Here is a 15,671-nt window from a genome sequence, read left to right on the forward strand (position 1 = left end):
AGATAGATGCATGCATACTAGCAAAAAATACAAAGTTATGTTTCAATTGAGAAAAAACAAAAAGAATTGAGAGGTCCACTAGAAAGCAAGCTTGTACATTATGAACCACTCAAAGAAAAATGTTATGAAATACTTTTTTTTTTGTAAATGAGGGACATGACATGACATAATAGATGGAAAGAATGGAAGAATGGAAAAAGAGAATGCCTACACGCTGAACAATCTATATGGAACTCCAGGAAGATGGAATTTCCATCAAAAGCAGATACAGAATGAAGTAGTCTACAAGTAAAATTCAATAGATAAAGTATTGGAATTCAACTATGTACCCTAATTGTTCCCGTTGCTATATGAAAACTTAGTAATGTTAATGTCTGTTCCCTGAAAAGTGAACAAAAAAGTCATTAAACTCTTAAATATGTCATGTTGCCATGTTCCCATAAGAAAGAGCAACATATTCTATTCACGAAAAAGATCCAGTGATTCTCAAGTGGAAAGTTTTAAGTGAGAATTCTGTTGGTTTCCATGCTTCCCATACTAAGTACCCTGATGAAATTACAGCATTCACGTTACATTAAGCCCAAGCTTAGCTACGTGTGAAGAAGAGTAATTTAGTTATCATATGTATCCTTTTTTCCCCTGATATTAGACACAGAAAAACAGAGAAGAAGAAACATGTCAACTTCTTCAGGATGAGGCTAGCTACTTACAAGTTTTTCTCTCTTGGGCACACTACAAAAGACTGGATGTCACATTGATATCGACCACAGTCTACTAATACATGAGCTGACTTAATCACAATATCATTTGCACATTATTGGTAAGCTGACAGCAAAATCATGAGACAGTGATGATACACTGGAAGTAAAGAGGAAACTTATATGCTTATACCTTTTTTGAACAAGTCAACTGTGAATACTTGCAATTGCATAAAGCCATTTATAAACAAATGTCAACAAAAGACAATACATAAAGGATATGGTAACACTGGAAGAAAACCTAAGAATGACAAGTTATCTGAAGATGCATTTGAAATTATTACCGGTGAAGTCATAGTAGAGTACTGATATGCCATACAGTCTTCCACTGTAACAGCCATCAGTGTCTTGAGGGCATGATAATCACACCTGCCTTCTTGCCAACACCAAGTTAAAAAAAAAAACAAAAAAAAAAACAAAAAATCTTGCAGGTAAGGCATAATATGAGGGGAAAAGGGGAGATTTTGAAGAGTTGGTCTTGACCTTTGCGCCATGACACCAAAATTTCCTAGATAATCACTGCCAGTGATTACTTGCATATGTTTTAAGTTCCATAAAGATACCTAGAACAATTTCCAAGAAATGGAGAAAATAAATGAAATCTACAATTTTCAAATAACCTTTGAATTCTGGACCTTTGATCTCATGATCCAAAACTCTAACCAGAGAATCTTTATTGGGTAGTATATGTTTACACCAAGTTTCAAGAAAATACCTTCAGTCATTGCATAGATATGGAGTAAACAACGACATTTTGAGCATTCGACCTTGACCTTTGACCTTGAGCATCTGCACCCAAAAGTTGATAGGCACAACTTCAACACTTCATACACATACCTGCCATGTTTTATCAGGATACCTCAAATAGTTTTTAGTTACGCTGTCCACAATAAGAACTTTGAATCAATCGAAACGCTCTTAAACTCTCTTCACCATTTTGCCTTTTCCGTAATAGGAATTTCTGAAACTTGGTTGCATTATGTCTCCCCAAATATGTTTAGTATTCAAAATTATGATATGATTCGTGCAGATAGAAGGACTGGAAGAGGAGGTGGAGTAGCCTTGTATATACATAATCAACTTCGTTACAAACTCCGACCTGACTTATCCATTAATGGTGTTGAAAGTTTATTCGTCGAAATTATAAATGATAAAACTAAAAATATTATTATAGGTATTATCTATAGATCACCAAATAACGAAATAGATTTATTTCTAGACAGCATTGAAATTTTTTCAAATACAATTATTCATGAAAATAAAAGTTTGTTCTTAATGGGGGATTACAATATTGATTTACTAAGTACGACAAACCATAATTCTTCTAGATTTCATAACACATTATCATTAAGTAGTCTTTATCCTCACATTAATAAGCCTACGAGAATCTGTAACACCACGTCAACTGAGACTTTAATCGACAACATCTTCTCTAACATTATTGATAAAAATTATACTAATGGCATACTTTATTCAGGTATATCTGATCATCTTCCAATATTTACCATTCACGAGCAGATTGGAAACGTTCAACCAGAACAAAAATGCTATAGAACGCGAAGAAAAGAATCTCACGAAAATATTAATTCATTAATATCTGATTTATCACGCGAACAATGGCAAGATGTGACTTCGGTCAACGACGCGAATTTATCTTACGAAATGTTTTTGCATAAATTTCTTTATTATTATAATAATCGTATTCCCTTAGTTAATAAGAACAATCGTGCAAAAACAAAACAACCATGGATTACCAAAGGGCTAATGCGTTCTATACTCACCCGTAATCGCTTATATAGAATGTCCTTACGTAAACCAACACCACAGAACAAAGCAAAATACAGAACATATCGAAATACATTAACCACATTAATCCGGGCATCTCGAAAGCGATATTATTCAGACATACTAGAATCAAATAAGGACAGTAAAACCAAACTGTGGCGAACTATCAATGACCTTATTAAGAATAAAAAGAAAGAACTCCCGACCGTTATTTCCGACAATGACCAAGATATTAACGACCCTGAAATCATTGCAAATTGTTTTAATAAGTTCTTTACCAACATAGGCCCCAATCTCGCCTGAACAATACTTCCAAACGCTGGAAATTTTACAGATTACCTTCCAGAAAGTAATAATAATTCTTTATTCTTTACTCCCACGAATGAAAATGAAATACTGAATATTGTTCGATCTTTTAAGTCGAGTAGATCTTGTGGCCACGATGGATTAAGTATGCATTTACTAAAACAAATAATACATTCTTTAGTAACCCCCATAGTACATATTTGTAACTTATCATTATCTACTGGGATCTTCCCAAATTCTTTAAAGATTGCGAAAGTAATCCCTATTCACAAAAAAAGATGATGCGTCCCAAATAAAGAATTATCGTCCAATTTCATTATTGCCCGTCATTTCCAAAATCCTTGAAAAGATTGCACATGAACGTTTGTATAAGTTTCTGGTTGATAACCACATTTTAAATCCTAACCAATTTGGCTTTCGCAAAGGTTTTTCTACAAATTTTGCAATCATTCAAACTTGTGACAAAATTATCGATTCTATTGCGAACAAACAGCACGTGATAGGAGTTTTTATGGACCTGAGCAAGGCCTTTGATACAATAGACCATGGAATTTTACTTAAGTTTCACATTCCCTCGTCTTCTTTATTAACATTGTATTTTCGTTAATATTACCTTATCTCAAGTACGGAATTTTATCATGGGGCAGCGCCCATCAAATTTTATCAGATAAATTATTGTTATTGCAAAAAAAAAGTAGGCCTACTTCGTATTATCTGTCGGGTTTCGCCACGTTCCAACTCAGATTCATTATTCATCAAATATTATATTTAAAAAAAAATAAAGATTTGTTTCTTTTTCAACTGGGTCAATGGTCATGTTAAGCTCGCCCCAATATTTTTAATTCAATGTTTCCCCAAAATGAATGTTTTCATGATTATCCTACTAGGCGGTCTAATGAGTTTCATCTACCCCTTTTGAGAACCTTATTAGCTGAGAATACATTGATTTTGTGACCCGCTACAACAAGAGGATCCTAAAGTCGCTGACGAAAATCGAGTTTGAAGTCACATCATCAAAATTGGTCAAAACAACCGGATTTCTGTTTTTTGACATAATTTTGTAGTTTAATGTTTTGTCTATCATCTGCCGAAATTTCGAAGCTAAATGATCTCAGGAAAGGCAAGAAATCGGCGTTTCTCTGGGCCATGATAATCCGACTTTCAATGTAACAGAAACGTGTACAAAGACTTGGATTTAGCGCCGCAGAAACACTCCGCCCCTAGCAACGACGGAGTGATCTTATTGGTCAGTGCGTAGCATCCTGATGACCGATTGGTCGTGCGTAGACCGCTGGCGCTAAGCTTGAATGAACATCGCGGAGGTCGCCAGGAGCATGCCTTCTATTGTCAAACGGTGAAAACTGTCTCGCCTCCCCTTGATCATGATAGCGTAGAAAGGAAAACTTTGAAGGCGTTTTTCTCGAAACTCTGACTTTCTCAACCACTTGACATGCGCTAATAAAATCATCAATATCTCCACAACCGAGTACTTTTATGATGTATGCTATTAATGAAATTAAAGTAGAAGAGTAAGGCAATAACGTCATGCCATTTTCAGAAAATTGTCCTCCCCCGACTTTCGGATCCTTTTGTTGTAGCGGGTCACATTATACACCGGTCCTAATTTTTGGAATTCATTAAGTTCTGAAATAAAAGATGCTCCATTGTTATACTCCTTTAAGCGTAATTTGACTTTTTTTTTTTGTTTATTTGGTTAAATTCTGGCTCAGATATTCATGTCTATTATCCCTATAGGTTACAGCAAACAAGATTCATCATCAGTTATTGAATTCATCCTTACGCAATGAAAAACGGCATTACAAAGTAATGAAATTCGGCATTTTATTTCCATAATTTTTTTCCACAGCTGCATGCAGTCACCAGCTGTCCGAAATACTTCCTCAATCCCCTCTTCCGTTTCTCTTGTTCAGCGCGTAGGCATTCTCTCTCTTTCTTTCTTTCCTTTCTTCCTTTGATTTTGTTTTTGCTCTATTCCTTTCAATCGTATCCCCCTCAGTTTAGTCATGCCATGTTGTTGTGTCTTTATTGTTTGTTTCATTTTGTCTTATTTTTTGTATTATAATTATGTACTTTCATGTAATTATAATAAGTATTTTTGAGAATATTTTAGAGTGGTCCACAATCTACAAGCAATGCTTTTTAGTTGACCTCTCCGTTCTCAATTTTACCCTTCAAACATAACTTTGTAATTCCAGTATGTGTGCATGTCTTTATTAGTTTGTTGATTACCATTGATTGTCATTGTATGGATTGTAATGTATATATGCTTATGGTTGAATTTTTGATTTATTTGTGTAATGTTTTGTTGAAAGAAACATGAGAATGAAATAAATAAATGAAAAAAATGGAATGAGATCCACATGTACAGCCTCATTAGTCCCCTGCATACACATTAACAATTTGTTTGCAGACTAAGCAACATTCTTTTTTTGAAGTACCGCTGTATAATAATTTTCTTATCAGAACAAAGCCTATTGAAAACTGAAAAAGCATGTTTATCCACGCTGTACTCTAGAGCAAAACCTTCCTCTCTCTTCCTTCCCACTTCAAGCAGTCTCTTATAAATGTAGGGCATACAACTACAGTATTATCATGCTCTTTCGTTGAACCATTGAAGTTTTATCTAAATAAAGGCTAATCGCACCACACTGTCTGTGCAACGGCTCCAGATGATCGACTCGTAGCTTGCTATTTAGCTAATACATTGTACAGTAAATAATTTCTTCGCGCCACTTGTGCGAGGCTATGATATGATTTATTTAAAGGGACATTATTAGAACGTAAAAATAGGTTTGTCATTAATATTATTTAAGAAATGAATAAAGACCTTGCTTGGATGTTTTTGGTTTGGTATAGGCATCCACAATAAGCAGATATTATTTTGTTTTTAATGAGGCCTACTCGCACTACCTGGATAGGATCGGCGGTTGCGGAACGTTTCTGCGTACTGCCTAATATGCGGTATATTCGTTCCGGCGGAACCAATCGACTGAATTCGGCCAGTATATCGGTTCCCCCGGAACCCGGAACGGATCGCCTGTGACACCGGCTGCCCTGGCTGACAACCACGATGCTGTCCGCTCCTCGCATATTATCAGCGGGTGCGCTCATGAACTGCGAATCAAATGTAAACTGAATAGCAAGCACGTACGTACGCACGCAGTGATCGCACGTGATCATGTAGTTACCAGGGAGGTGGGATCTCATCTCACCTCCCTGTATGTACAGTATGCGAGTCCGTTCATTTGTGTACAAATTGGCCAAGCTATAGAATATTTCAGGAAGTCCACGCGCTTGCGCACTTCAGAATTTCAGCTCAACTTATGAATAATTCATGTCCCATAGCGTTTCAATGTACGGAAAAAATATTCGCGAGCGGCGAAAGTACAGGATGTAATGTAGTCCAGTCTGGCTCTTTGTGTAGGAGTGTCCTCAGGCCTCAATCCCGACATAAAACATAGAGTTCCCGATTATGATCCCTCTACAAACCTGACGTAAGAGGGAGACATACCACACCCCTCCGAAACGCACCCTCACAAAGGTGTGTTTCGGAGGGGTTTTGCATGTCTTCCTCTTACGCCAGATTTGTAGAGGGATCATAATCGGGAGATCTATGTTTCATGTCGGGATTGAGGACACCCCTACACAAAGGGCCAGACTGGAGTAGATGTAACGACGAAGTGTCGCGCGTTTATTCAGTTATTGCACTTCATGAACAGACGTTGGTAACATACATATGTACCTAAGAAAGAGCAATATCGCCAACTACGTTCCACATGATTGAATCGGGAAGGAGATAATTTGGTAAAGCTATCCAAAATAAGGTATCTAAGTGAGCGGTTAGTAGTCAGGCTACTGTAGTTCGATCAACACGATTTTGCATCGGACCGACCGATTGACCAACCGACCGTCCGCCCTGACACCCGACCTCTATGTGTGTGTGTGTGTGTGTGGGGGGGGGGGGGTACAAAAAGTAGAGGCCTGGGGGGGGGGGGGGGTTGCGCCAGCCTTTGATTTTGTAAAAGCGCCTCCCCTTTACGGAATTCCTGGATCCGCCCCTGTGACGCGTTATGACATTTGCAGTAAAATTTGAAGAGTTTGTTCGCAAAAACCGATAAGTCCATTTTTGAAGATTTTGAAGTACGGTCTCTGTCATAAAGTACAAAATAATACCTTTTAAATGATATATTGGTCACTACATGTAAGGTATATTTTTGAAGCAACAATTTTCTTATTATTCTCTTTATTTTTCTTGACCTTTAATCGCAAATATCTCCATTTGGCAAACATGGACTTATCGGTTTTTGCAAACAAATTCTTCATTTGGAAATTTTGACATTTTTTGGTCGACGTGTTATGAAATTTGTGGTTAATCGGATTTTGACATTTATTTTGTGCTCGACGTGTTTTGACATTAGTGGTTGTTTTGACATTAGTGGTCGATTTTGACATTAGTGGGCTCTACACTCCCCAACCCACAAGGTGTTTTCAACTTCTTCGTGGTGACGGTTGTTAGGGCACACCAACACTAGCAATGACAACATTAAAGGCATAATTTACCATGTGCAGATAAAACAAAAATCCAGCATTATTGCTTAAAAATAGATCTCAAATGTGAGTTAGGGATAGAAACAACCAATGTAAGAATGTGAACAAGTATAATCGATGTTAAATATTGTTAAATGTACAAAATGTGAACAATAGTTGTAATAAAGATGTTTTCAGACTAAACCGTCTACAACCATAGTTTGATGAGGAAAATGGTGATGTCTCCTTATATTTTAGGCTTTATTGCAAAAATTTTATATGGTAGGATGTTTTGTGATACAACTGACCTACACATATGCATCAAAATTGAATCTTGAACATTTTTTTAATCACTGCTCCCAAAGGTAAACAGGACCTTTAATTAGGGACACTTAAAAATTTCCAACTTTTCATCGGCTATGAATTTTACTGAGTAGTCACACTATAGGTTCCGGAGTTTGAATTTGCATTTTAAGTTTATATCTGAAGCTTGGCTATTTGTTTGTTTGTTTGTTCGTTTGTTTGTTTTTGGTGCACCAGAGTTGTCAGGAACATGCGATTTTAAATAGCATGATACATTACACAATAGAAACGTATGTTAATCACTTATTAGTATCCATTCAAAATCATGTAAATCATTAACTCAGTTTTAGATGACATACTTTTATTAAGTTCTTCCATCAAGGAATATGATACTTAAGGCCACAAGTTGATTGGAAGTGCAATAGGTAAATCAGGCGTCTATACGTTTTCATTTTATGCCTCTTCATATTTCAAACACACACACACACACACACGCACGAGTCATCCATACACATACTATACCTTTCTTTTTCTCCCTCGCACAGTCACCCAAACACCACCATCTCTTGCAAGTTGTCTTGTGTAATGTATCTTGCTAAGTCGCATGTTCATGACAGCTGTGGTGCACTTTTATCTGTCTTTCTTTTTTTTTTTTTCGTCGGCTTATGTGTGTGTGCGCGCGTGTGTACTACATTATGCGTATTTTTGTAATATGTGGATTGCAAAGAATATTATCCTGAAGATATTGAGACGGATTTTGTAAACCATTTCTTTGTCTGCTCCTTCGAGGGGTATTCTTTGTAAACCTACCCCCCCCCCCCCTAGCCCCACCTTCGTTATTCAGGACGATATTTTTCATCCCCATTTGCAACCACATTGTTTGTCACGAAGAGGCACTTTTTTTTTTCTTTTTCTCTCTTTCTTTCCCAGTGCCGAATAAGTTTAGCAGGAAACATGTATTCAAATATTCGAACATGTTAAATTCATTTCTTGTCACTATGACATTCTTTATGCGAACCATTTACCTGCAAATCAATAATGACAACGTGTCACACAATGAGTATTCAAAAGAAATCATTTGGCTCACGCGTGCCTCACTCGGCAGAGAGGTTCGCCATCTCTCACGTAATTACAGTTTCCGCTAACAAAGCTAAAGACATCGTTATGCTTACAAGACTCAAACATTATGGCATGATGTGTTCCATTAGTCAACTATGCGTTTTGTAATACATGCTGTCTTCATCCTAAATGGCGACAGGTTATTACGTGAATAACGCCAGTCTGGCGTATTACCTATTGTGATTGTACGAATTCTTTTTCTTTCTTAGGTGATGCGCCAGACTGGCGTATCACCTATTGTGATTACATGAACTCTTTCTTTTATCCTTTGTAAGTGATACGCCAGTCTGGCGTATTACCCAGGCCCCTGGGAGCAACTTTTTTTTTTTTCCACAGGGGTGCTGAACTCCTGACCCATCAGTTCGGTTACCAGACTATTAGCAGCCTTTCAGTATGGGGAAGGGGGGGGGGGGGGCGCAAAGGCCAGACATTCAAGCACTGTCGAAAATTTCGGGGGGGGGGGACGGGGGAGGTGAAGGGAGGGGATGGGGACATCGAAACGAGGGTGAGAATGCCCTCTACCACACAAGGAAACTTTTGCATTTTTAGTGAAACTCAACACACTTTATTGGACCTGTTTTATGCAGTTTTGATTTTCGTGGGTTTGCAAATGTGGGCTAGTACCTTTAATGGTCATTTACATTTCTGTGAATATTTTTTTTCGTACTTTTTTTTTCGTACTTTGTAAAAAATTCTCATGATATATGAAAGAGCAGTTCTACGAGGAATTCAAAGTTCATTCGATGAAAATTGGTTTTGAAATAGCTGAGATATCCAAAGCAAACTGATCCTAATAAAAACGTTGGACCCACCTTTTGTTTAGCCCAATGTGTTTTAAATTGGTGGGGCATGGGATGGACCACTTAATTTCAAACTTACAAAATGATGTCCTCATTGACAGTAAAAATAACAGTTTGAGATACACGTTGTATGAACTTTATTATGTAAACGAAAAAACGACAAAACCACTATAAAATGTCACGGAAACTCGAAGCAAATGTTACAAAGTAATATCAAAGTTGCCCCATCTCTGGGGATAATGGCACTTAAAGGGCTTACCCGCCAGTTTTTACTCGTGAACGGACTTAGTACGCCGTGGAGCCCATCGGCGGCCATTATAGTATGTAAACCGCTATATGAAGGAAATTCTTCCTCCCTTTAATTTTTTTTTTTCAGTTTTAAGGTGAAAAAAGGGACGTGTTGAAAACCTCACGATGTCATATGTAAGTTTTATTTCTGCTTGTTACTATAAAGAATTAAGAAATTACCTTTATTTTCCCATTTTTAGTCCCTCATAGTTCGTGCTAACGAAAACGCGCTCTTCTCCCCCCCCCCCCCCCCACCTCTGTCTCTCTCCTGCCAACATAATGAACAAGTTGTTCAATCTGTGTAAAAGCACCACATTCGGCTTATAATATTCAAACACATTGTTTTTGAAAAAAATACACCTTTACTCATCTTACAATAGTAAAGGTGCCAAAAGGGACTAAAAATGTATGGACTTACAGCCACCTGTTCAAATGCAATCGAAATGGGGATGATAAACAATCTCTGTTGCCATGGTAACACTTACAAGTTCCGGAAACTACCATTAATAATGAAATAATGTAAAAACTTAAAATAAGTGTCTGAAAATATCTCTTTCAGTTTAAATTTTGTTCCATTAGCATCTTGGTTATACAAAGTCACATTTCCCCTAGGGCATGGTGATTGCTATAGCAACGACTTTGCAGAGATATTGATAGAACAAGAGCACTGGCATCAACCATAACTTGTATCACTAAATGCACAATGCTCCAACTATGGCTCACTGACACTAAAACTTAGTGGTCTAGCGTTTACTATGATGCCTGTTTAGCAATCACGAAGCTCCAAATACCTTTCCATACTCGCTTGAATATCCACTCCACTGAACGTTCAAACGAAAAGAACAATAATTTCTGCATGAAAAGAAGGTTACTATTTTCATAGGCCTGGGAGTAGGCTGGGACGTCGTCCTAGCCCCGAACCCCAAGGTGTAATGCGCTTGCATCACGGTTAAAATGATTGTGCATCTTATTTGATGGAATGACATATAATTCGAACTTCCATCTTCAAATATAAAGAATATCAACCTGAGAATCAACCTTTCTCAGTTACAATAATTATGGACAAATACAATGTGCACCGTCATAAACATCCCTTTGAAAAGAATGCTGCAGCGCCCATGGTTAAGGGGATGGTATAGTATTGGTTGAGGTGAGGATTCAGCATTTAACATTTTGCGAGATATTTAGAAAATGCTTTATGAAATGATGAAGAGTATACAATTCTAAGGGAAGTTCAAAGTTTATCTGATAAAAGTCGGTTTTGAAATGGCTGAGATATAGCAAAACAAAGTAAAACAAAGCGATCTCAATAAAAGGTAGGTCACACCCACCTTTTATCGGGATTGCCTGATTTTTGGATATCTCAGCCATTTCAAAACCAATGTTTTATGAAATAAACTTTGAATTCCTCCTACAATTATATGCTCTTCCATATTTCATAAGAGGTTTTTCATCACTCACACACAAACACACACACACACACAAACACACACACACACACACACACACACACACACACACATACATCATCATTATCATCATCATCATCATCATCATCGAAAACACGTTGGAAACTTGGAGCCCCATCTCAACCGAAACTGTACCATCCTTACAAGATCACGTTTCTTTCCATTTCCCCTCCCCCTTCCCCTGCCAGTGTATATCAGGGCAACCTCCCCCTCCCGGCAATAACCCCGGCTAGTTACCTGTTAGTGATAAGGTTAGAGTAAAGGTTATGGTTAGGGTTGGGTTCAGAGTTATAGGATTAGGGTCAGATTTAGGATTAGGGTTAGGGGAAAGGGAAGGGGAAGGGTCCGGGGTAATTACCCTGGACCCCCTGCCGCAAGTCATTTGATTATCGGATTGATATGAAATGCTGATACCGCGGCAACAACACTTTTCACTGTGAATCTAGTAATAATTACCATCGATAAATATAGCCATTACTACTATTAATGACACTTTTAGTCTTGTCAATACGTATTAATCATTCTCTGTATTAGTCTTATCGTCGTTACTGTTATTATCATTAAAAATATGAAGGTGTCTGAAGGTAGGATATAGAAAAATCACACAGCCCCCTTTGCTCTGGGTCGTTGCTCAGGTAAATTCAATTCAATTCAATTCAATTCAAACTTTATTTTCACTTTCTTTCTACAACAGAATGTATAAGAAACAATATCATGAACTTTACATGCGACTCGTTGTAAATATATATAACCAGACAGGATTAACAACGTATTCTTGTCTACATGATCAGTAAAATAAAGATACATACACTCTATATATACACACTGAGGAGAAAAAAAGTGGAGGTACCCACTCAAAAGACTAAGCTTGTAACATGTGGATACCTCTGAGGGAAAGGGGGAAAATGGGGTGAAAACTTACAACTACAAAGAGTGCGGGAAACTGGGGAAGCGGGGAATAGAGAAAAAAAGAAAGCAAAAGTGTGAGAAAAAAAAAGAAACAACAAACAGGGAAAAGAGGAAGAGAGAGAGAAGAGAGAGAGAAACCAAAAATTTGTTGATGCATACACCAAGGGCGAAAGCCCACAGAGACAATTAGCCAGGTGTTTTCGAAAGTGACAAATTGTTGAGCAGCTTTCCAGCGGAAGAGATTCAACTGTGAGGACGAATGAACGAGAGCACGTATAGAATACTACCAGGTAGTAAAAATAAGTGATACCTCAAGAAAACGCAGCCTTTCAGTCAAAGAAGAGAAGATGATATCGTGCTCACAAAATATATTACAAAATTAAAAGCATTCAGTTACATTATAAGACTTCAAAAGAAGCATTTTCAATCTCGTTTTAAAAGAATTCAATGAAGGTGCACTTATTATATCCATAGGAAGGGAGTTCCAGAATCTTGGACCTACATAAATAAAAGTCTGTTGAGCTAACAAGGTTCTTAACAGAGGTAAATGAAATTCATTTGATTGTCTAGTTGGGTATCTATGGTATGTCCGGTTGCGCATAAACATGGAGTTAAATACAAACGGGAGGCAATTATTATTATAAGTATACATAAACTGCCCTAATTGTAATAAGAACAAATCCTTAATTTTCAGAATCTTGTTATCAAAAAACAAAGGATCTGTATGAGAGTATGGGACAGTATTACAAATAATGCGAAGAGCCTTCTTTTGTAACAGTAGAATCCTATCCAATAATAATTGATGCGTGTTTCCCCATACCAAAATTCCATAATTTAAATAAGGCAATATCAAAGATGAATACAATGTTAACAGCGAATGCTGAGGAATAGACAGTTTTAATCTATTAATAACACCTATGTTACGTGAAATTTTCTTGCAAACATTATCAATATGAAATTTCCAAGAAAGTTTGTTATCAACTGTAACACCGAGAAACTTTATATGGGGAACACTTTCTAAGACAGCGTCACCAAAACAAATGTCCATATCTAAATTATCTAAAGTGTTACTAAAAAGCATATATTTTGTTTTTTGGATATTCAAAGACAACTTATTTGCTTTTATCCACTCACATAAATTTTCTAATTCGGAATTAACTGTCTGCACAAGAATATTTGGGTCTTCATGTGAGTAAAAAACATTTGAATCGTCGGCAAAAAGTATGAACGATAACACATCTGACGAAGCACAAAAATCATTAATGTAAACAATAAACAATAGTGGGCCCAATAAACTACCTTGTGGCACGCCACACTTCAGTTCTCTCATATCAGAATTATGATTGTTCAAAAATACATATTGTTTGCGATCAGTTAGATAACTCCTGAACCACTCCAAGGCCTTCCCACGTATACCATAATGAGACAACTTGTATAGTAAGATATCATGGTTTATAGTGTCGAAGGCCTTGGAGAAGTCCAGGAAGATACCAATCAAATGTGACCGATTGTCTAAAGCATGTGCTACTTTGTCAACAAAATTAAGCAAAGCATGACAGGTGCTGTGCTTTTCTCGGAATCCAAACTGCGAATTTGTAAAAACATCACACATCTTTAAAAAATTCATCGTTCTTTTATATATAATTTTCTCTAAAATCTTGGACAAACAAGATAGTAAAGAAATAGGCCTGTAATTGCTTATACCCAAACTATCTCCATTCTTATATATGGGAATAACTTTAGCTATTTTCATTTGCTCCGGAAACACACCCGTTAACATTGACAAATTAAAAATATGTGCCAACGGATCCGCAACAGAAGTTATAACACTTTTCAAAATCATATTGCTTATGTCATCATAACCGGAGCTTTTTTTGTTTTTCAAACCAGATACAATATCAGTAATCTCGTACCTCGTGGTAGGGGTAAAAAATATTGAATTCGTATTATATCGATTTAAAAAATGAGAGAAATGTTTATTAGTATCGGGAATTTCTTGAGCAAGGTTTTCTCCGATTGTTGTGAAATATGTGTTAAAAACATTTGCTATATCAACAGGATTATCAATAATTTCATCATTAAATCTTATTTTCGAAATACTTAACTTTTCATTTGAAATATTCATTGCTTGTTTCAATACATTCCATGTACTTTTCATATCACACCTATATCTCTCTAATTGTTTAGAATAATATTTTTTCTTTTCAATACGTATTATCTTAGTGAGAGTATTCTTATACAAAGTATATTTAATTCGTGCTTGTTCAGTTTTTTTCATTTTAAATACATAAAACAGTTTATTTTTCCTATTTATGGAACGTAAAATAGACTTGGAAATCCATGGAAGCTTTGGAGTTGTTTTATAATTCCCCCTTTTATCCTTTCTTTTAGGAATGTGAATATCCATATGATTATCAAAAATTTCCAAAAAATTATTCAAAGCCAAATTAATGTCGTCAGTATCAAACACACAATCCCAATTAACATTATCCAGGGAAGCGCAAAAAGAAGACAAATTTTCTTGGGTTACTTTACGCCTCAAATATCGCTGGGGTGAAGTATTACTAATATGGCTAAATTTAAGGTGCGTCATTATTGGAAAATGATCAGTAATATCTGATAAAATTATCGACGACTTTGAAAGGGTCAAAACATTACTAAAAATATTGTCAATTAAAGTGGCTGACTGACGTGAAACGCGTGTCGGTTTCGAAATAAGAGGTAAAAAAGAAAAGGACAGGAATGTCTCAAGAAATTCTCCCGAGATGTTGTCCGTTGTATGCTTTAACAAGTCAATATTGAAATCACCGAATATAAAAGAGTTTGAGTTTATAAATAAAGGGTTTGTAAGCACCTCGGTGAGATATGATAAAAAGTCTCTGTTGTTGGAATTTGGAGGTCTGTAAATAATACCTATTACAATGTTTCTATTACCGGGAACAGTAATCTCAATGAAAAGGGACTCAACAATGTCATTCATTGTGCTAAGCTCATCAAGGACAGTGCATTCAAGGCAGCGTAGAACATATAAAGCGACTCCACCACCAGAGCGATCAGATCTATTATTCGCAAAAATATTATACCCTTCAAGTGTAAAAGATTGTTTTGGACATGAGGACAACCACGTTTCAGTGAGTCCTATCACTGAAAATAAAAATTTATCTGGGTTATCCAACAATAACTGCAGTTCTTCAAAATGCTTATTCATACTTCTTATATTTAAATGTACCAATGAAAATGTATCTTTCACAAAACCCTTTCTAATGTCATTGAATTGATTCAAGGTGACATAATTACACAATGGAGCTTGAGTCAGATCGTTAAAATCATACTGTATTTCTTCCGCTGCAGAATTAAGATTGTCCGCAACTAGTTCATCAAAAGGA

Source organism: Diadema setosum, chromosome 3 (assembly GCF_964275005.1).
Source record: "Diadema setosum chromosome 3, eeDiaSeto1, whole genome shotgun sequence".
NCBI lineage: Eukaryota > Metazoa > Echinodermata > Echinoidea > Diadematoida > Diadematidae > Diadema > Diadema setosum.